Consider the following 21,855-nt stretch of genomic DNA (forward strand, 5'->3'; position numbering starts at 1 on the left):
AATTAAAATGCTGCCACCACCATCCCTCTTATTGACAGAGCTTGAACCTCCCTGGTCTCAGGGTGGAATCCCAGGGAAAACTCTCTTAATTTTGCTATTGGACAAGTACAAAAATCTTCCACGTGGTGAGAAAACTTATAGCTGCTGAGCTCCTGAGGATGTGTTTGCACCAGAGAAATCCCCTTCTTCTACTGAGTTAAAAACCCACTCTGATAGGCTTGTAAAAAGTAAAAAACAAAAAAACAAAAACCAGCAACAACAGGAAAAGAAAACCTTTATTCAAAAGGCTACAAAAATAGGTTGTCTCAAGCTCCAGTAATAGGTTGCATTTAAGAACAGAGTCTTTAAGGTTTAAAGTTTAAGTTAAGGTTTAAAGTTAAGGTTTAAAACGTAAGGTTACAGAGTCTTTTTCAGTTACTACAAACTGGATCTGTCTGAGGCTGTCTAAGCTTTTAGTTAAAAATACTTAGTAAGATACAAAAATAAGTTGTCTTTATGCATGCTTAAATGTTTACAGGGGCTTTTGCAACACCCTAGGTGTGTTGAGGATAGGCTAGTGTTTCTTATTTCAATTACATTGCAGGTAAACAATAATAGAACAGTATCAGGAATATGCAAAAGCACACACATATAAAGAAATATCAGTTCCTAACGCACAGTCTGACTAAACAAACTGTTCCCTATGCTGAATTCCCTTTTCCTTGAACTCACCCAATTCTTGATGGGAATCAAGCTTCCTGTAATCCTTTCTTTTAAGGATATACAGAGTTATTCCATGAAAGAATCCTCCATGCTGGTTTCGACCATGAGGGAGCAAAACTCCATTGCCCCTCACTAAGCCTTTCTGTACAGGCTTCTCTCCAACAAAGACCACCCTTCTTGCTCCCAGAATTCCCAGCAGTTGCTCTTTAAGTCCCACCCACCTAGTGTACTGATTGGCTGCCCTGGAGCTCACCAGCATGTTAGTCAAGACAAGGGTTTAATCCCTGTTAACTCTTTAGGGGGAGGAGAGGCTGATCACTACACACTGTTGGTCTACAACTCCCATCACCCCCAGCCATAATGGCTAAGGGGCATTGTAGTTGGAGATGATAGAAGTTGTGGTTCTTTGAGAACCCTTGCTATAAAAAGGATATTAATTTAAGAAAACTCAGGTTTCAACAAAAATTAAAATATACTTCTTGATTAGAACTTCTTTTTGTCTCCTTTGCCCTTTTCACTGATATACCGAGTACAAATTCTGAAGTTGTCCACACCACAGATTTAACCCTTATCCTGAATCATGAAATTTTGTTCACAAGTAGGACTTCTTACTCCTGAGTAGTTACATTTGTTACATTGGATGCCATCCCCTCCCCACCCCGCAACAACCTTTCCAGACCACAGAACCTACAACCATTGTATATTTCACTTCAGGGAAGTGCAGCAGTGACCTGCACCCCAAGCATGGCTCCCTGTGCAGCTGCAGGAAGAGTAAATGAGATGTTTCTCAAAAACATCACAAAATTAGATTCTCTACACTCTGGTAGTAGGGCTAGCTCTCCTTGCCTGACCCCTTGGAGAGCCATGGTCAGTCAGAGTAGAAAGTTCTGGCCTTGAAGAACCAACAGTTGGATTTGCACAAAGCAGCTTTATGTGTTGGTATGCACAAGCCCATTGCAGAAGCTTCATGGCTAAGCAACAGTTTGAGTTCAGTTTTCTCCAGTTCACAGAGTTGGGATACCTGGATGAGATGAGAACTGCTACATAAATAGAGCAGCCTTCCTACTGCCCTTTGATCTGTACTATCTGACCTTTAAGTTACCTTCAGGTTTATGCCTCCCCCCCCCCCTTTTTTTTTTTTGAAAAATATAATGTGTTGATTTCCTTCAGTCCACCCAATTGCTTTCTTTTTTTAGCCAGTTCCCCTTCTCAACAGCTATATAGGTTCCATTGAATTAAATAAATCCTTTATTTAACAACATGATTTAAATCAGTGTCCAAGTGAGCACATCCAGTCAATTCAATTATATCAAGAGTTAGAGAGAATCAATGGCTGAGACTCCAGGTGCTATATCGAGACAAATTAACATGTCAGTACACTGGAGTTTAACAAAGTCCCTTCCCTCTTGAAAAGCACCCTCAGGCAGAAGTGATTAAAAAAAAAAGCTACAGAAAAGAAGCGAGTCACTCTCCCCCTGTAACTCCTTCAGCTCCTTTTACCCCCATACAGACCCTGTATTTTCAAGGTAACACGGTCTGAAACAATGAGAGGGGTAACCACAGTGAGTGAGGAATTGCAGAGAGAAAGCACTCTTTCATCTCCCATCTTGAGGGCACTTTGCAAACAAAAGAAGACCATTGCAGCTTCATGTCCTGCAGCTGCAAGCGTAGTGTGCAACCTACCCTTCAAATTTTGCTGTTTGAAAGGATGGCAACACCTCTTTTGTAAACAGTTTGAATGCTTTCAATAGCCTTTTCAGCCAATTTCCTATGTGACTTTAGCCCTATTCAGACATTATGCTGAACACTCGTATGTATGTACAGCACACATAGGTACAGATCTGTCCACAGGTAGTTATTCACACGTTATGTTGAAAACAGGTATAGCAGTACACTTCTTATCTGTACCATGCATTTGAGGGGCCTGTACCCAGGATCACCTTTAAAATCAATATAGGTACAGTCATTCTCAAGAACACATGTACAAGCATATAGACATCTGTACACTCATACACATAATGTCTGAATAGGGCTTTTATGGCTCATGATTCCTGAATAGGCTGGTGCAAAGTTAGTCAAAGCAATAGACAAGAACAGGGGGACCAACAGAAACTACTTTATTCTCAAATTACATCCCAGTGAGTTCAATGATTGCAACATCCCAAGGGTCCTTGGGAGAGTCCGTATCCCTATCCTCAATTTAGCATCCCTAGGAATCACCAAGTTCTTTTGGATCTCTTGGTGGCTTTCGTATGTCATTGACCATGGTATCCTCCTGGAGTGCCTAAAGAGGTTGGGAGTGGGAGGCACTGCTTTGCCTCCCACTCCTGCTCCTATCTCTTGGGATGGTGTCACTTGGAGATTGTTGCTCTTCAAACTGAGAGCAACTGTACGGGCTCCTGCAGGGTCCATTTTATCTCCAATACTCTTTAACATCTACATGAAACCGATGGGAGAGATCATCAGAGGATTTGGTGCAGGGTGTTATGAATATGCTGATGACACCAAATCTCTAACAATGCAGCATTCTTTGCACGCCAGCTCCATGGACCCCATCTTTCTTTGAACCCTAGCATCCTCAGTTGACAGGAGAAACTGTGAACTGTCCATTCATTGCTTTCCCTGCCCCTTTGGTAATGAACTCTCCCTCTTCTTCCCTCTCCCCTCCCCTTTGCTAGGTAAACTTGCCCATACTTTGGTTAGAAGGAGTAGGCTTTGCTTGTCAGGACCCAATATCCATTGTAATTCTTTGAATCTATTTCTATAAATTACGGACAACTAAAAATGTAACAAATTAAGCTGCAACATTTGTAATGTTTAGTTCTGTATTTGATCTGCTCCCCCCTGCCCTTTACCTATATTCTTTTCTAAGGGGTAAAAGGGAGTAAAGGTAAAGTGTGCTGTCAAGTCGATTTCGACTCCAGGCAACCACAGAGCCCTGTGGTTTTCTTTTGGTAGAATACAGGAGGGGTTTACCATTGCCATCTCCCACGCAGTATGAGATGATGCCTTTCAGTATCTTCCTATATCGCTGCTGCCCGATACAGTACCAGTGGGGATTCGAACCAGCAACCTTCTGCTTGTTAGTCAAGCATTTTCTCGCTGGGCCACTTAAGGTGGCACTACAGATTAACTTGTGTGGGAAATTGGACGAGCTGGCCTCGAAAGAGATGGCCTCCAACATGATTTTAGCCAATTACCTATAATGGTAATGGGGTGGTATATATATGTACTAAACAAAATTAATAATAATAGTAAACTCTATAGGAAAGCTGGGAGGGTATTATTGAAGTTTGCAGAGAGGCATCATGGTGCTCCAAATCTCTTCCTTATAATCCTTAACAGACCGAGTGCTCTTCATACAAGTAGAAGATGGCAGCTACTGGCTTTGTGGTTATTCCTAAGTGGCTCTAGTCCCAAATGTAAGGCTGGAGCAACTAGGAAGTCATCTAATTTGGTTTACTTATTTAACACATTTTTATTCCACCCCATATGCAAATCCCTGGGCAGTTCACAATCTAAAAACAACATTTAAAACATTAACACAATTAAAATAGTTTAAAACACAGATAAAACTCAAAACTTTAAAACTACAATCTAAAAGCCTGACTAAACAGTTATGTTTTCAGGTCCTTCTTAAAAATGTCCAGAGAAGGGGAGGCTCTAATTTCGGTAGGAAGCACGTTCCGAAATCCTAGGGCAACCCTAGAAAAGGCCCAGTTTTGAATCACCACCAACAGAGCTGGTGGCAACTGCATCTGGACCTTCCCAGATGATCTGAATAGGTGGTAGGGTTCATGAAGAAGAATACACTCTCTTAAATACCCTAGTACCCACTTCGTATTTTGCCTGGAAACTTATTGGCAGCCTGTGCAGTTCATTTAAAACAGGTGTAATATGATATCTTTGGGTAACCCCAGAGACCAACCTGTCTGCCACATTCTGTACCAACTGCAGTTTCCAGACTACTTACAAAGGCAGCCCAACGTGGAGCGCATTGCAGTAGTCAAGTCTGGCGGTTACCAGCATACACGCCACAGTTTTCAAGGTCATTTATCTCCAGAAATGGGTGTAGCTGGCATATCATCCAAAGCTGATAGAATGCCTTCCTGTTCACTGCCTCAATCTGGGAGACAAGGCAGAGATTTGGGTACAGAAGTACTCCCAGACTACATGCCTGTTCTTTATGGGGTGTGTGTGTAACCGTGTCCAGAACAGGCAGATCTAAGCCACTTCCTAAGTTCTGACCTCCCACAATGAGTATCTCCATCTTGCTTGGATTCTGCATTGAACATGCCAAGTAAAGATGCATCTTCTGGACCTGCCCCCTTATTAGCTGGCCTGGACCTCCAGGTTTTATACTCCTCCTGTCCTTTGATGGTCTTGGGGTGGGTGGGTCAGCCCTCACATGGCATAATTACACAGCCCTCACATGGCATAATCGGAGTGCAGTTATGCCATCTTCAACACCATCTTTCTTGGCTCTGGGCTCATAAAATGTTCTTTTCTCACCCTTTGACCCTGTCAACACATTATAGTCTGTATCTCCTGCACCTCATGGCTTTGTACAGGAAGTTTCAGGTGAGTTGTTGCCATTTTCTCCCTTGCTCTGGTCTTTGGCCTTGATTGATAGACACTAGTTTTCAAACAACGATTGCTTTTCTTCCTGGCCCCTTTGGCCATCCAGCGTTTTATTGCCACTTCAAAGTGAGGGTTTAGGAGGGGAAGTGGGTAGGGTCACAACTGGGCTATTTCCCCATATAGGGTGAACATGCCAGGTACCTAGAGTGATGATACAACAGCGTATATCAGAAATACACAAGTTGCAGATTTGTGCTCAACCTTCCCTAAGGTATGGCTCTAATGTAAATGTAGTTAACATGGGACTCGGAATTCTACTAATCTAGCTTTCAGAGCTGCGGTTACAATCTGCAAGGCTACTCCTGAATATTTCAGCAAGTTTGTTGTTCAATACCCTTGGTGCAATATCCTTCTTCACGTCTGCTGGTATAAACAATGCCTGTATTCAAACTGAATATGAGTAAACAAAAGTTCTAACAGTCAAAAGAGCCATGAGGACTGAGGTGTGTGTGTGCCCTTTTAAGCACCTGCACATCGTGTATGAAGGTGTGGGAAGAGAAAGTTTGCTCTGAAAGCCTTAGAAAGCTAGGAATGAGGTTTGCCTGCTAATTTTTTGGTTGCATGTTCCATGCAGTTCCATTGTTGACATCTTTTGTTTTATTTTTCAGTATTTACTGCAAACAGGATAAGTTAAGCAACTGACAGCAGAACATAGCTAAGAACATAATAGTTATGCCTGATCCCTGCTATGCCGGCTAAACATTACAATCTGTGGGCAACAGTGGCACTAATTTCCAGTTTTCACAGCTCTTTTCTTTTTAAAAGTACATCTCACTTGCCTTTCTCCCATAGCCCTTCCGGCAAATAGCTACCTACATACACTTCTCTCCCACCCCTCCAACCAGCCAAAAATTCATATGTCAGTGCACCTAGTATTTTCACATAGGGGAGAGGAGGTGACTATACTCTATGAACATCATACCACCAATTTACCTAGCATTCTACAACTTTAAATACAGTGGCTTCCTTCACACCCTTAGAAACCCATCATTATGCACAAGGAGAAAGGTAAAATTGGAGGGCTGCAAAAGCACAGCTGGGCCTTACCTCAAAGCAAGATGTAACAGTCTTCTTTAGGCAACCAGTTCTAGGTCCTGGGGTATCCTTTGAAGGCTCAAGCTGCTGAAAGATACTCCAGGCTGGATCTTAGGCAGTGCCTGGACAGAAGACCAGCTGGTAAGCCTAAGTGCACTATATGGAAGAAATGTGGGACATGAATAAAATAATAGAGAAGGCATGAATTTCCTATTTCTCTAACCATTATCACTCTGGATGAGTTCAGACATTCTCTCTTGCATGCAATAGACAGATGTAAGAGTTTGGCTGCCTTCAGACAGAATGAGGAACTCCAATGGACCCGCAGTTAAGCATCCCCCTCCCCTCACTCTAACTTCTGCATTTGGACGTACTGGAGAGCATCCTCTCTGCAGTCAGTGAGACTGCAGAGAGGCGGGGGAGCTGGTTGTGTGGGCTTCCTTCTTTCATGAAGGACAGCCCGCACAGCCTATAGCAGGTGGAGTGAGGGACAAGTTGAAGACAAAGCTAACAGTGGCACCAGCATGTGGATGTAATGCTGGCACCACTCAACCAGAGATTGAGGCCGTGGGACAGAGAGATAACCAAAGGTATAATTCTTGGTTTGGGCAGGGACACTGCCTGTCCATTTTGTTGTTGTTGTTGTTGTTTAACTGCTGTTGCCCGCATTCAGATGTGCAGCTTGCAAAACCGGAGATGATGGGATCTCTGTTTTCATGGTATATGTGAATCCGGCCATAGTTTTGTTGGTTTAGAATATTATAGAGGGAAGGTGCTTCCATGAATGAGCAAACACAACTCAACATGGTAGAATTCTAAACCAACAAAACTATGGCCGGATTCACACATAACATGAAAATAGAGGTCCCTTCATCTCCGAATGCTCTCTCAGAGGAGAAGGAACTGGCCATCACCTCCTCTCCCATATCAACTTGTCCTCCTTACCAACTGCAGCTATTTTTTTTTTAAGTAGTTGTTGGTCAGTTTGCTCCACCAGCAGATGATCCTGACTAAGCAAATGTTGCTGCAGCATGGGAAAACATGCCAGGTGCCTGAATTTGGCCAAGTTCAGACTATGAGCCTCTTCTCATAAGCAGCAAGAGGGGCTTGCAGGCAGGCTGCGGGGAAGGTGGGTTAAACCTACCTTCCCTTCAGATGATCGTCTCCCCTTCCTTAGGCAGGCAGATTGTCCACTCAGATGAGCACCGGCTGCTCCCAGTAGCTCCGAGGGTCAGGGTGCCAGGATGCACTTCCATGCCCCGCCCCACCCCTGAGCCCCGATAATGCACCACACAAGTGTGCGGTACATTATGGAGATCCACCCTCTCCTCCCTGAATGTGCCAGCCACGGCTGCAAGGAGCTGCGGCTGACATACGAGCAAAAAAAACGAGGTTAAGGGAGTGCTCGCTCTCTTAACCTTGTTTAAAGGGTGGCTAAATAGGCAGGTTTCCCGCCGTGGCAAATCCCAGTGGTTCACACAGACACGTGCAAAACTGGGCTGGGCTCCCATAGCCTGGTTTTGCATGCACACAATGTTAAACCATTATGTGAAGCTAAACACAGTACACGAAGCAACCTAAATGATCCATGGGAAATATGATTATTATTTGTTTGGCATCTGGATCTAAAAACACAGAGCTCACAAGAACACAGACTTCATTCTTTGAGACAGTTGGCCATGTGCTTCTGAATTGTTCTTTCTATAGTGAGCTGTGTTCTAAATATATTGCTCCACTCATTCTTAGATAACCTGATAATTTGGATGAATTTTATATAATTTTCTTTCTTTCTGATAAAGACACTGATGCCTCGTGCAAAGTTTATATGGCTGTGATTAAGATCCTCACATGTGTATCAGAAATGGTCAATTTTAATCGTTCCCCCTTTCCCCCTTTTTAATTCTGTTTTACCTTATACAGATTTGAGTATCTGCAACTGGGAAATTGTGACCGCCCTTGCCAACCACAACCCAAGTATCTGTGGTTTTTTTGATATTTTTTTGAAATTTGGATTTTTGGGGAGGATTCCATGGGTCAGGAGGTCATTTTCAGGGGTCATTTCCAGAGGTCAGGGGGTGATTTCTGGGGGTCAGAGGGGATTTTTTTAATTTTTACTGTATTTTTGGTCATTTAGTGACTGTGATTCCCCTAACTTCCTATTTTTAATAGGAATTTCCCTATTTCTTCTCAACCACAAATTTGCCAACCATGAGGGTTTCCTGGAACAGAACCCTCGCGGTTGGCGAGGGATGACTGTGTTATTTTATCTCAATGTTTATGTAATAGATTTCATAGGTTTATATACATAGATACATTTGTTTTGATATTTACCTTTAAAGTTCCTTTTATTTGATCTGGATTGTATATTTGATCAAAGTTGACAATAAAATTGATCTGAACTAACTTCATTCTTCCATTTCCGTGCACAGCTAAGCAGGTTTAGGTGCTTGTCACATAATGAGGCTCTCCTCACGATTGGTGAGGTGGGAGGGTTAGCAGTGGGATTGGTGGGAGGGTTAGCAGTGAGAGCAGGATAAGCCCACTCTCCCTGCAGACGAGCAGTCAATCTGCAGATGAGCAGTCAAACCGGCCACTCACACGACTGCCAGCTCTGATACAGAGCCGGCAGGGGCTGGGAGGATTGGGGGGCGTGGCCCCCGGAAGCTCCAGCATGCCCTGCATGAGCTTCTAGAGAGACCCCCGAGCCAGGAGGCTGCTTTTCAGACTTCCAGTCGGGGGTCTACTTGTGAGTTGCTGCGCTGCGGCAACTCACAATCGAAAAGCCTGAGTTAGCGGAGCGCTCGCTCTGCTAACCTTGGCTTAGGGGAGGGTTGTTTTAGCGGATGACCTGCTTTGACTCAACCAGGCTTGGCTGCGAGCCCGGTGAGTCTCACAATCGGTGGGAAGCGGGCTAAGCACCCTTAGCCCGCTTTCCACTGATCATGAGAATAGCTTCACTGTGTCTTAGCACCTTAAGTGCCTCCCTACCCTTTTCCCATGGTGGAATGTATTCTGTATATTATTATATACATTCATTATTCACTTTCGCACTAAATATGTTCATAAAGCAACTTACAAAAAGTACTATTCATTCATTCAATTTCTATACCGCCCTTCCAAAATGGCTCAGGGCAGTTTACAATTAAAACAAAACAGTTAAAATCAATTAACAATTAAAACAGATTATAAAAACACCATAAAGCAACAATTAAACAATGAAAACAATTTTTTAAAACCCTGAAACATCAGGTTACAACATTAAAAGCCCTTTACAACAGTTTAAAAACCCTAGAAGGCCAGGCCAAACAGATAAGTTTTAAGGGCTTGCCTAAAAGCCAATAAAGAGTTCAAATTATGGATTTCTGCAGGGAGTGAATTCCACTGCCCAGGAGCGGCTACAGAGAAGACCCGCCTCTTAGTCGCCACCAGACATACTGGTGGTAACTGGAGATGGACCTCCTCATATGACCTTAACTTGTGGTGGGGATCATGCAGAAGAAGGCGCTCTCTAAGGTAATTTGGACCTACTTTCATGTTAATTAACAGGATTTGCCTGTAGTCACTTTAGCAGCCTCAAGGGAAATAAGCTGTCAGTGCTTGACCAGGAAAGAGAACTTGGGGTCGTGACAGATAGCTCAATGAAAGCATGCATTGAAAACAGCTGTGAAAAAGCATATTCTATGCTAGGGATCATTAGGAAAGGGATTGAAAATAAAATTGGTAATATTATAGTACTCTTATACAAATCGATGGTGTGGCCAATTCGGAATACTAACATACTGTACAGGCAGCAGCACACCCGAGAGGGATGTGGGCTTACTGGCTATGCAGCACTCATCACCGTGTGGATGTTCCTACCAACAAGGGAAGCTGCATGCATCCTAAGTGCTGTGTCAGATCAGCTGCAATCTACTCCTAGGTTGTAGCTGCTCAGACACAGTGCTTAGGGTGCATGGAGATTCTCTCATTGTTGGTAGGACCATCCATGTAGTGAGTACTAGAGTCAGCCAGGCTACATCCTTCTTGTAGAGATGTGCCCAAACCAGTTCGCCGCCTCCATAGGGAAGCGCCAAACCAGCTCAGGCGCCCGTTTCAGCTCAGGCACCTGCACCCAGGCTGCTGGGAGCAGCACTGCAGCCGTGCACAGCTTTTTGAAGAGCAAGCACCATGCCTGGAAACTGCCCGTGGCTGCCCGAGCCAGTTCAGGCACATCCCTACCTTCTTGGGTGCATGGCTGTCTGTGAGGAATGTTAGCCATTGTACACAGTTCTGGTCACCACATCCCCAAAATAATATTATGGAACAATGATGGAAGTAGATAATCTCCTGCTTGTGCACTAAGATCATCTCCTGCTTGCGCACTTGTCAGAGGCATGTGGCTGGCCACTGTGAGAAACAGGATGCATTGCTAGACTAGATGAGCCTTGGACTGATTCAGCAGGGCTCTTCTTAGGATCTAAATCAGGCCTGCTCAACTTAGGCCCCTCAGCTGTTTTTGAACTACAACTCCCATAATCCCCAGCCACAATGGCCATTAGCCAGGAATTATGGGAGTTGTAGGCCAACATCTGCAGGAAGGCCGAAGTTGAGCAGCCCTGATTAATGACAGGGCAGGTTATCCAGGCTATTCTGGAAAAAGGGGAACATTGCTGAACGTGCTAATGAAACCTAGTGGGAGAGGCTAACATTGATGTAGTACCCAAGTGAAGATTTGCAAATTTTATTAAGATCCTCATTTTCCCAGTCTAAATTCCCACCCAGTTGCTGTTTGTCCAATGGAAAAAAGCATGCAGGTACCTGTATATTTTAGTCAATGGTTGATTTCTAAAAAGAGAGGCACTAGTCTGAAAGTCACACTCTCCAACCAGCAAACCCCTCATCTCAGGAATGTATAGGTAAGTTACAGATTATCCATATGCTTTCCTTAGAAATGTGCACAAAATGGATTTTTTGATTCATTTCAAATTTGAATCAAGTTCCAAAAATTCATTTTGAATTCGAATCACATTCGAATCTGGTCCAAAACTCTGATTTGAATTCAAACTTAATTTGAACTGATTGGACCCTGTTTCGGTGCCTTTTTTAACCAATCAGGTGGACTGAATGGTTTCTAAAAGGTGCCAAATGGCTCTTGAATCAAATTCAAATTGAATTTTGAAAATGCCCTTTTAAGGGGTGATTTGATTTGAATTCGAATCACTCGAATCACCCAGATTCGAGTTGAATCAATTCAAATTCAGATCGATTTGCACATCCCTAGCTTTCATCTATTTGCACATGTGCCATAGTCGAGCCCCTCTGGCACTGAGGAAAGCACTCCAAGGCTAAGATCAAAATCTTTCTCAGGCCAAGTGCTAGTACTGGTCCAATGCTAGTTTTCTTTACAAGCTCATCATTATCAAATACGTTTTTTGAAAATCAACCAAGTCACTTTCTTTAAACGTTTGTTTCTTTTTGAAAAAGAAATTCAGCCAGTGCCTTAGCCTTGCGTTAAGATCACAGCCCATGAAACGTCCTTGTCTCTCTTGAGAGACAAACATATGCAGCACAGTCTCCTCCTAATGGCTGAAATGTAAGTAAAAGGCAGCATAGAGAAGAGTCAGGGACCTTTCTCTGGTTAGCATTTCATGGAACACATTGTCAGCCTGCATGATGAGACAGATGGAGCCTGTGTGCTTTGTTCTGGATGGACTAAGGTTCACTCTTCAGCAAGTTTGAGAACTATTGACTGCCAGCAGCAACCAGTGGGGAATAGATGTTCAAGCAGAACCTTATGCTTTTCATGTCAGAAGGGGGATTTCTTGCTTCTTTCATTAGGAGTGCGTTGTAGAATAAGAATTAGGTTTGTCACACAGTTAGCTGTCAAAACCTATGGAACTGATTTCAGTAGCTCAGAGTAATGTGCCTTCAGATGTACTGCAGCAGTAATAAAAATAATGGATAATTATTCATTCTTTCAGAGAAAGGCCTAAATCATCAGTCTGAGATTTCCAAGCAGTGTTTTGGGACTCGGTATCCAGTGAATAAAGTTTTGATTACATTTTGTCTCTCAAGCTAACTTTGGGCTAGTGAAGCCTTGAAGGCAGGCCAGCACAACTTGTGATCCACAAAGTCAAAGTCGAACACAGCTGATCTTATGTATTGGCTGCTATTTGTAGCCACTTGGGGGCTCCTTAAGTGAGAGGAAAGAGCATGCACGAAAAGCTGTTTTTGGACCATGCCACTTCAAAATATAGATAAGGGCCACGTGTTTGAATGCTCCTCCATGCAATTTTTAAACATCTCCCTTAACATGGAAAGCTACAATGTCAAGGAGAGTGGTTTTAGTCCAGTCTCATTCTTGACATTCTTATTTTATTATATTTTTATCTCTGTAAGACCTTCTTTCAAGGAATTCATGCACCACTGCCACCCCCATTTTATCCTTGCAACAACCAAGAGAAAGACTAGGCTGAGAAAAAGAGGGTGACTTGACTTCACGTGGCAGGGATTTCCCAAATTCTAGTGTCCCAAGTTCTAACTGGATATTCTAAATATTATACCACACTAGCTCTCATGCTAGATTTATACAGTATGTAAATGATTTTATTTTAAGAGGCTTGTACAGTCAAATATATTATCCACCATCTAGCAGAAATGGTATAGTCCAAGAAGAACTGCACCACACCCTATTTAACACATATAAGCCAGTCTTTAGGGCTTGCTACAAGAATCCAAAGTGTCAAGAATTATCTGAACACTATTGAATATGTGAGGACAGTAGCACACAACAACTGTTTCTAATAACTCATTGCTAACAACTCCCTGGAAAAGCTCAGTGCATAAAAACATAGACTGGCTTTGAAAAAACTTTCCCTGTAGGCAGTTTCTATTTTGTAGTACATCTCGACCTAAGGCTGCTCTAGTCTCTGAGAAGATCATACAGGTCCAACCACTCACACAGCATCTGCTACAAAATGAAACTGTTCCCCAGTTCTCTCACCTGAATTTCTTATCCCAAAGCCTTTGCATCTTGTCTCTTAAAGTAGACAAAAGCCTCAAATTGCTTGAGCTCCTGAGTTCCATTGTTACTTAGGACTGCCCCTTTCATAAAGTAGAGAGATGCGGCTGCTACAGCAACAGATTTTGGGCAGCAGTAAAGAAATACACTGAAGACTAGCACTTGATAGGGTTGCAATGAAGGCTTTGGGAAGGATATTTAGATGTATGTATAGTAGGAGTGTGCAATTTGGGTTTTCGGTGATTCTGTTCGGGGCCCAAACTGAATCACCCCCGTTCTGTTCTGTGCCCGAATCTGGGCTACCCGAATCACCCCTGATTCGGTTCGGATTCGGATTAAATCCGAATCTGAATCAATTCAGATAAGAAAAACGGGTCCCAGGAGCAAAATAGTGGGGTGGGGTGGTAGTGCCCAATGGTTGGAGGCTACCACCCAAATTTCAGGGGAATTGGGCAAAGGGCTGATTTCGGGGGAATTTTTGAAGTTTTAGTGTCTTTGGGGCAGATCAGAGGCATAGCGTGGGATCTGGGCAAAAAGAGTGGGGTGGAGTGGTAGTGCCTAATGGGTGGAGGCTACCACCCCAATTTCAGAGTGATTAGGCAGCGGGATGATTTTTGGGGAATTGTTGAAGTTTACCCGTCTTTAAGGTTTTTCCCCATAGAGAAGCATAAACAAGCGTAAACTTCAACAATTCCCCCAAAATAATCCCTCTGCCCAATCACTTTGAAATCAGTGTGGTAGCCTCCAACCATTAGGCACTACCACCCCACCCCACTATTTTTGCCCAGATCCCACGCTATGCCCCCGTACTGCCCCAAAGACACTAAAACTTCAAAAATTCCCCAAAAATCAGCCCTTTGCCCAATTCCCCTGAAATTTGGGTGGTAGCCTCCATCCATTAGGCACTACCACCCCACCCCACTATTTTGCCCCTGGGACCCTAAATTCTAGCTGACGTCACATCAGACCCATTTGCATTCAAATCAATGGAGGCAAAAAAGGCGGGAAATTCAAAGAGATGTCATCCCGAATCACCCGAATTTTTCGGGCACGAATCAGGGGTGATTTGGCTCAGCCCTGAAAAATATCGGGGGACATCGGGGGTGATTCAGTTCGGATCCGAATCACCCGAAATTGCTTGTTTCGGGCACAGATCGATCTGTGCCCGAAATTTTTTGCACATCCCTAATGTATAGGTATGTGCCTATACCTACAAAGATTAGAATAGTTCGGAAAATGGTTTTCCCTGTGACATTCTATGGATGCGAAAGCTGGACTTTGATGAAACAAGATAGAAATGTATTGATGCTTTTGAACTTTGGTGCTGGAGAAAACTTTTGATGATACCATGGACAACTAGGAAAACAAACAAATGGATCATGGAACTAATCAATCCAGGATTTTCACTCAAGGCACAAATGACCAGGCTCAAACTATCATACTTCGGACATGTTATGCGAAGACCCAGCTCCCTTGAGAAGTCCATAATGCTAGGAAAAGTTGAAGGAACGAGAATAAGAGGACGGCCAGCAGCAAGGTGGATGGACTTGATTATGACAACAATGAAAGCACAACTGCAAGACCTTAAAGACCAAGTTGAAGACAGATCATCTTGGAGAGAATCTATCTATGTGGTCGCCTCGCCAAGAGTCGACACCAACTTGACGGCTCTTAATCAATCAATCAATTAATCAACCAACCAATCAAGAGACAGTAAATTGTCTATTGTTTTAAATCACAAAGTGTAACAAGTGATCTTATGCATAAGTCTTGATAACATATAATATATACAAAGAACTTTAACAGTATGTTTTGTCAAGACCCTAGCAACATATAGCTTTGTGTCACCTCAACTCAGGTGGGGGAAGGCAAGATGCACACTGCACTGATCAGGGGACGGGTGCCCTTGTTATCTGAGGGTCAGAATGTTTGGAGCCTTATTCTAGACTGTCTTTTAAAGACAACCTGAAAGAGACTTCTGACAGGAATATCTTTCTTCAGTTTTCCTCACAAATTTCAGGATGCTGTCAACTTTCATTTCCAAAGCAGTCATACTCTCGTGCTCTCTTTCTTCTGAAGTACACCGGGATTGTTCAGAAAGGGTTTGGATGTGTAAGACCTAGACCCATATCCGGGGTGACCTCTGCATAGAAGTTTACTGGCAGCTGCCATTTTAGAACTGCCTGCATATCTCCACTCAACCCCAAAATACATGAGATGCTTAAAGTCATTATTCTTCAGCCTCTGAATGGGCTGTGAGGATAAATTATGACAGCAGGGCTGTGCAAAGCAACCCTAATTTGCTTCACAGCCTCAGAATTGAGAGTGATCCTAATTAGATTTGGGGGTTTGGACTGATGAAACACTTTGATTGGGCCGAACCACACTAATCTTTCACCAGCCCTTCTCCAATGTCCTCCCCCAACCTTTTTTCTTACAGGGAGAATATGGGTGCAGCTGTAGCAATGCAGTGCCTTTCTGAAAAGGACAGCCAGAAGAGGTGTTTGTTTGTTCTTCCTGCAACCCTGGAAAAGACCGCTGTTCCCATAAGATCTTTCCCAGGACTGCAGAAAGAGACATTAAAACCCTTTTCAAACAGACACTGTATTGCTGCAGCTGCTCCTGTCTTAGCTCCATAAGAGGGAATTCTTACAGTAATAAAGTCAGCCTCACTTGACCCAATTGGACCTGAATCAGCCAGTGTGACCCAATTGGACCTGAATCAACCAAAATTGGACCTGAATCAGCCAATTCAAGCCAAATTGGTCTATATATAGCCAGAGTGTCTCACTTTAGTTCAGTTCTGAATACTGGCTCAAAGCTCTGCACATCCCTAGTAAATAAGAGAGGGATTATAAAACACTTAGTATATTGAAAATGTTTTCAAAATCCAGGGGCTGCTGTTTTCAAAGGTGGAGTCACCCAGTCTGCCAAGCTACTCCCCAAATAACTTCCCTCCCCAAATAACTTCCCTATGCCAAATTCCTCCTGGCATCCCAGTTCCATCTAAAAACACAAGAACAGCCCTGCTGGATCAGATCTAAAGCCTATCTAGTCCAGCATCCTGTTTCACACAGTGGCCCACCAGATGCCTCTGAGAAGCCCACAGGCAAGAAGCGAGGGTATGCACTCTCCCTTGCTGTTGCTCCCCTGAAACTAGTATTTAGAGGCATCTTGCCTGTGAGGCTGGAGGTGGTCTATAGCCTTCAGACTTGTAAACATTGATAAATGGCTACTCCATGAATTTATCTAAGCCCTTCATAAAGCCATCCAAGCTGGTGGCTGTCACAACATCTTGTGGCAGAGAATTCCCTAGCTTAACTATGCATTGTGTGAATTGTGTGAAAAAGTACTTCCTTTTGTCAGTCCTAAATTTCTTGGCAATCAGTTTCATGGGATGACCCCTGGTTCTAGTGTTATGAGAGAAGGGGAAACATTTCTCTCTTCCTTTTGTCAGTCTTAAATTTCTTGGCAATCAGTTTCATGGGATGACCCCTGGTTCTAGTATTCTCTCTCCACTCCCTACCTAATTTTATAGACTTCTATCATGTCTCCAAAGAAAAGAGACTTAACAGATTGCGCAAACCATCGCACAATATCTTTAATTTCACATGTTAGCAAAATAATGCTCAGGATCATCCAACGTAGATTAGAGCCCTACGTGGAAAGGATGTTCAAGCTCATTTCAGAAAAAGCCGAAGAACAAGAGACGATTGCTGATGCACACTGGATAATTGAGAAAGCCAAAGAATACCAAAAAGAAGTCAATAAGTGCTTTATTGACTACAGAAAACCTTTGACTGCATCAACCATGTCAAGTTGTGGAATATCCTTAGGAAAATGGGGGTCCCAAAACATCTCATTGATCTCATGAGAAACCTGTACAGAGGACAGGAAGCCACAGTCCAGACAAAACATGGTGACACAGACTGGTTCCAGATCAGCAAAGGAGTAAGACAAGGCTGTATACTCTCTCCTTCTTTATTCAATTTATATGCTGAACATACACTGAGAGAAGCTGGATTAGAAGAAGAGGAGCATGGTTTTAAAGTTGGAAGAAGGAACATCAATAACCTGTGCTACACTGATGGCACCCACTAACACCACTACGCTGATAGCTGAGAATGTGGATGATCTGCAAGCTCCAGTAATGAAAGTCAAGGAGCACAGTGAAAAAATTGGACTATGACTAAATGTAAAGAAGATGAAACTAATGACAACCGGTATAGCAACCAACCTCAGAACTGATAAAGAAGACATTGCTGTGATGGATAGCTTCTGCCTTTTAAGATCAACCAACAACAGTTAAGGGTTCAGCAGTCAAGAAATATGCCACAGACTAGCATTTGGTGGGGTTGCAATGAAGGCCATGGAAAGGATATTTAGATGCCGGGACATGTCTATATCTACAAAGATTAGAATCGTCCATACACTCTATGGATGCGGAAGCTGGACTTTGAAGAAGCAAGATAGAAAAAGAATTGACACTTTTGAACTTTTGTGCTGGAGAAGACTCTTGAGGATACCATGGACAGCCAGGAAAACAAATGGATCATGGAACAAATCAATCCAGAATTTTCAGTCGAGGCACAAATGACCAGGCTCAAACTATCATAATTCGGACACATTATGCAAAAACCCAGCTCCCTTGAGAAGCCATAATGCTGGGAAAAGTTGAAGAAAAGAGAAGAGGACGACCAGCAGCAAGTACGATGGACACGATTATGACAGCAATGAATGTACCACTGAGAGACCTTAAAGGCCAAGCTGAAGACAGATCATCCTGGAGAGAATCTTTCTATGTGGTTGCTAAGAGTCGACACCAACTTGATGGCACTTAATCAATCAATCAATCATGTCTCCCCTCAGTTGTCTTTTTTCTGAACCCAAAATCCACAGGTGTTGTAGCCTTGCCTCATAAGGAAAGTGCTCTAGGCTACAGATCATCTTGGTTGCCTGCTTCTGCACCTATCCAGTTCTACAATGTCCTTCTTAAGATACAGTGACTAGAACTGTATGCAGTACTCCAAATGTGGCCGTACCACAGTTTTGTATAAGGGCATTATAATATTAGGAGTTATATTTCCAAACCCCTTCCTAATTATTCCAAGCATGGAATTGGCCTTTTTCACAGCTGCAGCACATTGAGTTGACACTTTCAACAAGCTGTCCTCCACAGTCCCAAGATCTTTCTCCTGGTCAGTCCCCCACAGCTCAGATCCCATCAGCATATATGTGAATTTGTTGGTAGGTGGGTTTTTTTTTTTTTTGCCTCAATATGCATCACTTTACACTTGCTAACATCAAACTGTGTTTGCCATTGTGTTGCCCACTCCCCCAGTTCGAAGAGATCCTTTTGGCACTCCTCACAATCTATTTGTTCAGAGTGATTCTACTTCTGAACATCCAGTGCTTAGAACAAGCAGGGTAGGTTTGTTTCCTGCTGTGCCTGTAAACTTCCCAGATGCACTTGAATGACTATTGCTGGAAACAAAGTGGAGGACTAGATGGAGATGAGTGACTTGTCCAAAATCACAAACTGAATCCAAGGCTGATTTGTAATCTGGGGCCCAAACTTTCAAACCCTTCCGAAATAAAAGAAGGAGCAGACTTATTTTCTGTTTCTCCTAAAAGTAGGACTTGAACCAAAGGGTTAAAATTACAAGGAAGCAGATTTAGGAAGCAGGAAGAATTTCCTAACTGCAAGAGCTGTTTGACAGTGGCCCTGTCTGCCTTATGCAGTGGCAAGCTCTCACTCACTGGAGGTTTTCAAGCAGTCCAGTCATCTGTCAGGAATGTTTCCTCAGCTGGGGGTTGGCCTGGGAGATCTCCAAGGCCTCTTCCAGCTCTAAAATTCTATCTCTCTGTGATCTAAAAGTCACAGGGTGGAACTAGTGATGTTAGTGATACTGAGCTACAGCATGAGCCCATGGTCCCATTTGCATCTACCGGGAAGCCAGAGATGAAGGGGCCTGAGGTTGAATTCCTAGTACATCTTAACGCAGGTAACTGCTGTTTGGACACAAAAGGAAGCAGAGGTTTCCCTCCCCAAACTCCAATTTTTACCTTTGGTTTGCAGTGAGTTTCACTGCTCCTACCTGAGGTTTCAAGGTGCCAGAGTTAAGTCCAAACATTGAACTGCAGCCCCACTGAGCTCTAACTGGAGTTGAGGGAGGAAGCTACTCCCTCGCTCTGGCTGTGATTGTCTGCCGGGGTGATTGTCTGCCGGGGCAGAAGGAAGTCCACACAGCCAGTTTACCTTCCTCTCTGCAGTCTCCCTGACTGTAGAGAGGGTCCTGCCAGTTATGTCTGAATGTGGACAGGTAACCACATGTGGGGGGGAGGGGACGGAACCGTGGGTCCATTGGATCCACGGTTCTGCATTATGTGTAAGTACAGCCACTATCTCTTCCTATCTCAGGATAGGAAGAGATAGTGGCTACCTACCTTTAATATCCATTAAGTAAAGCACAATGTGATATCATCACAGTTTGAGCTTCCAAGCCTCTATTTCATTGGCAGCTGCTTGTAGACTTGTTTTCAGCAGTAGGCACATATTTTCTGCAACATTTAGTTCCAGCCACAGAAGAACCTTGAAATTCACACATGAATTATTAGCAATTTGCCACTGCTCATATTATGATGCATACACCATTACAACACTGTGAGGATGAAACTGCAAGTTTGTACCCACGTTATTGTTATTTGACTCAGTTAGCTCTTTCCTGCCCCCACACTCTTCACCAGATTTGACAATTCCATTTATATTTGTGAGATTGGGAAGGGGGAGGTGGTTGTTTCCTGTGAAACCTCTTGTGGCTAGAAAGTGAGGAATGTACTGTTCTTTTTCGGCAACTGTTGCCAGATCACAAGATGAAGCTTGTGTCTACGATTGTACATTTTCCAATTTCAGTGCTCCTTGTGGTGTCCACACAGGCAGGAGAATGCAATTCTGAAGCTAAGCAGGATGTCCAGAATAGTCATTTTCACATTATTCCAGCTCACAGCAACTCTATAACAGAATACATTTCTGAGCTCTGTGATTAAATGGAAAAGCAATGTCCAGAGGACAGGGGCGTTCTGGGTTGTCCTTATATAGAAATGCCCAACTGCAAAACAAATTTCTGTAGACATTTCCTTTTTAAAATAGCATAAAAGAGATGGCCGAAATACTTCTCTCGACTAAAAATGGGCTGAGAATCCATGTTATTTACGTAGGCTACAATCTTAGATATGCAGGCTAGAGAGCATGTTTGGAATGTTTTTATTGCTGAGTGCTTGGATTATCCTGCCCAGGACTGTATTCATGTTTTTAATATTAAAATGCATATTCCATCTTTCCAGGCAAAATGCCTATAGTGTACTGCCTCTTTAAGGGGCCAGCTCAAAAAGCCTCAGGCTGAGAAGGGCCAATGTGAGGGAACTGGGGGAACGGTCTTCATTTATAGCAGAAGTCGTGTAAGTGGTTAGGCTTGTATAATCTCTTTAAGGTCCTGAACAGCTTTAGGCCCAGATAGACTTAGGCTCTTTTAAACACAAGTGTACCCCTTCCGTCTGAAACCTCCAAGCCAGGAACCCCATAGAGATCGTGTGTGTGTGCACACACACATTTAAATGTTACAGCTAAGGGACAGAGTATTACAGTCACTGGCTTACTTTCAGACTAAGTTGCTCATAAGTACTCCCATTAAATGAATAGGACTAGTAAACTTTCTGTACTAATTGTAATAGCACTGCCCATGGGTAACAATCTGGATGTTGGCCAGTGATTGTAATAGCTAAGTCCTCTGATCAGGAAGCCATAAAGCTGTATTTAATCGCAAGTCAGTGAGTCAGGGAGGCAGGAGGGCTATGAGTACTGCTTACAAGCTTTAAAAGTACCCCTAGAGGGTTTGTCCATTACTGGTTGGGAACCAATGGACTAGAAAGTAGACAGTCCACAGATATTTTGGAGTTTTGTTGCTGCTGAATCTATTTTATGCAATGGGCTTTTCTAGTGAGTTGTTATCAAGCAACACTTGGGTTTTTAGAAGCAGGTCTGCTGTGTGCTGCAGTTCCCATATGTACAATAGCTCATTCAGGTGGGCTCACATGATAATACTTGTGGGCGGGGGGGGGGGATCCCACTGTGCTAAATGGAGTTTACTCCTATTGATTAATTATTATTTATTTACACAGTCAGACAGGTGTTATTGGCTGGTTGGTTTTATCCAGACATCGAGTCCTTCCCAAGGACCTGGGATGCCAGAATTTTATTGTCAATGTTGTTGCTGTTGTTATAGATATTGTCGCAGAATATAGGCTGTTCCCAGTAAAGCTGCTTTTTGTAATTGGCTGATGGTCATTTCTGTGGCCTCTATGGTGTTGAGGTGCTCTTCAAGGTCTTTTGGGACTGCACGCAGGGCGCCAATGACCACTGGGATTATTTTGGTCTTTTTCTGCCACAGCCTTTCAATTTCAATTTGTAGATCTTTGTA

General features: G+C 43.3%; 1 long non-coding RNA gene across 4 annotated transcripts in view; it reads right to left on the bottom strand.

Annotated features, from left to right (window-relative positions):
* Nucleotides 1-21,855, bottom strand: part of LOC128324780 (uncharacterized) — a 164,981-nt gene that overhangs the window by 75,673 nt on the left and 67,453 nt on the right. For all 4 annotated transcript variants that reach the window (XR_008307095.1, XR_008307093.1, XR_008307092.1 and 1 more), the window contains exon 2: nt 6,391-6,534. This is a non-coding gene — a long non-coding RNA (uncharacterized LOC128324780). The remainder of the gene's footprint in view (nt 1-6,390; nt 6,535-21,855) is intronic.

The sequence above is a fragment of the Hemicordylus capensis genome, chromosome 4, assembly GCF_027244095.1.
Source record: "Hemicordylus capensis ecotype Gifberg chromosome 4, rHemCap1.1.pri, whole genome shotgun sequence".
NCBI lineage: Eukaryota > Metazoa > Chordata > Lepidosauria > Squamata > Cordylidae > Hemicordylus > Hemicordylus capensis.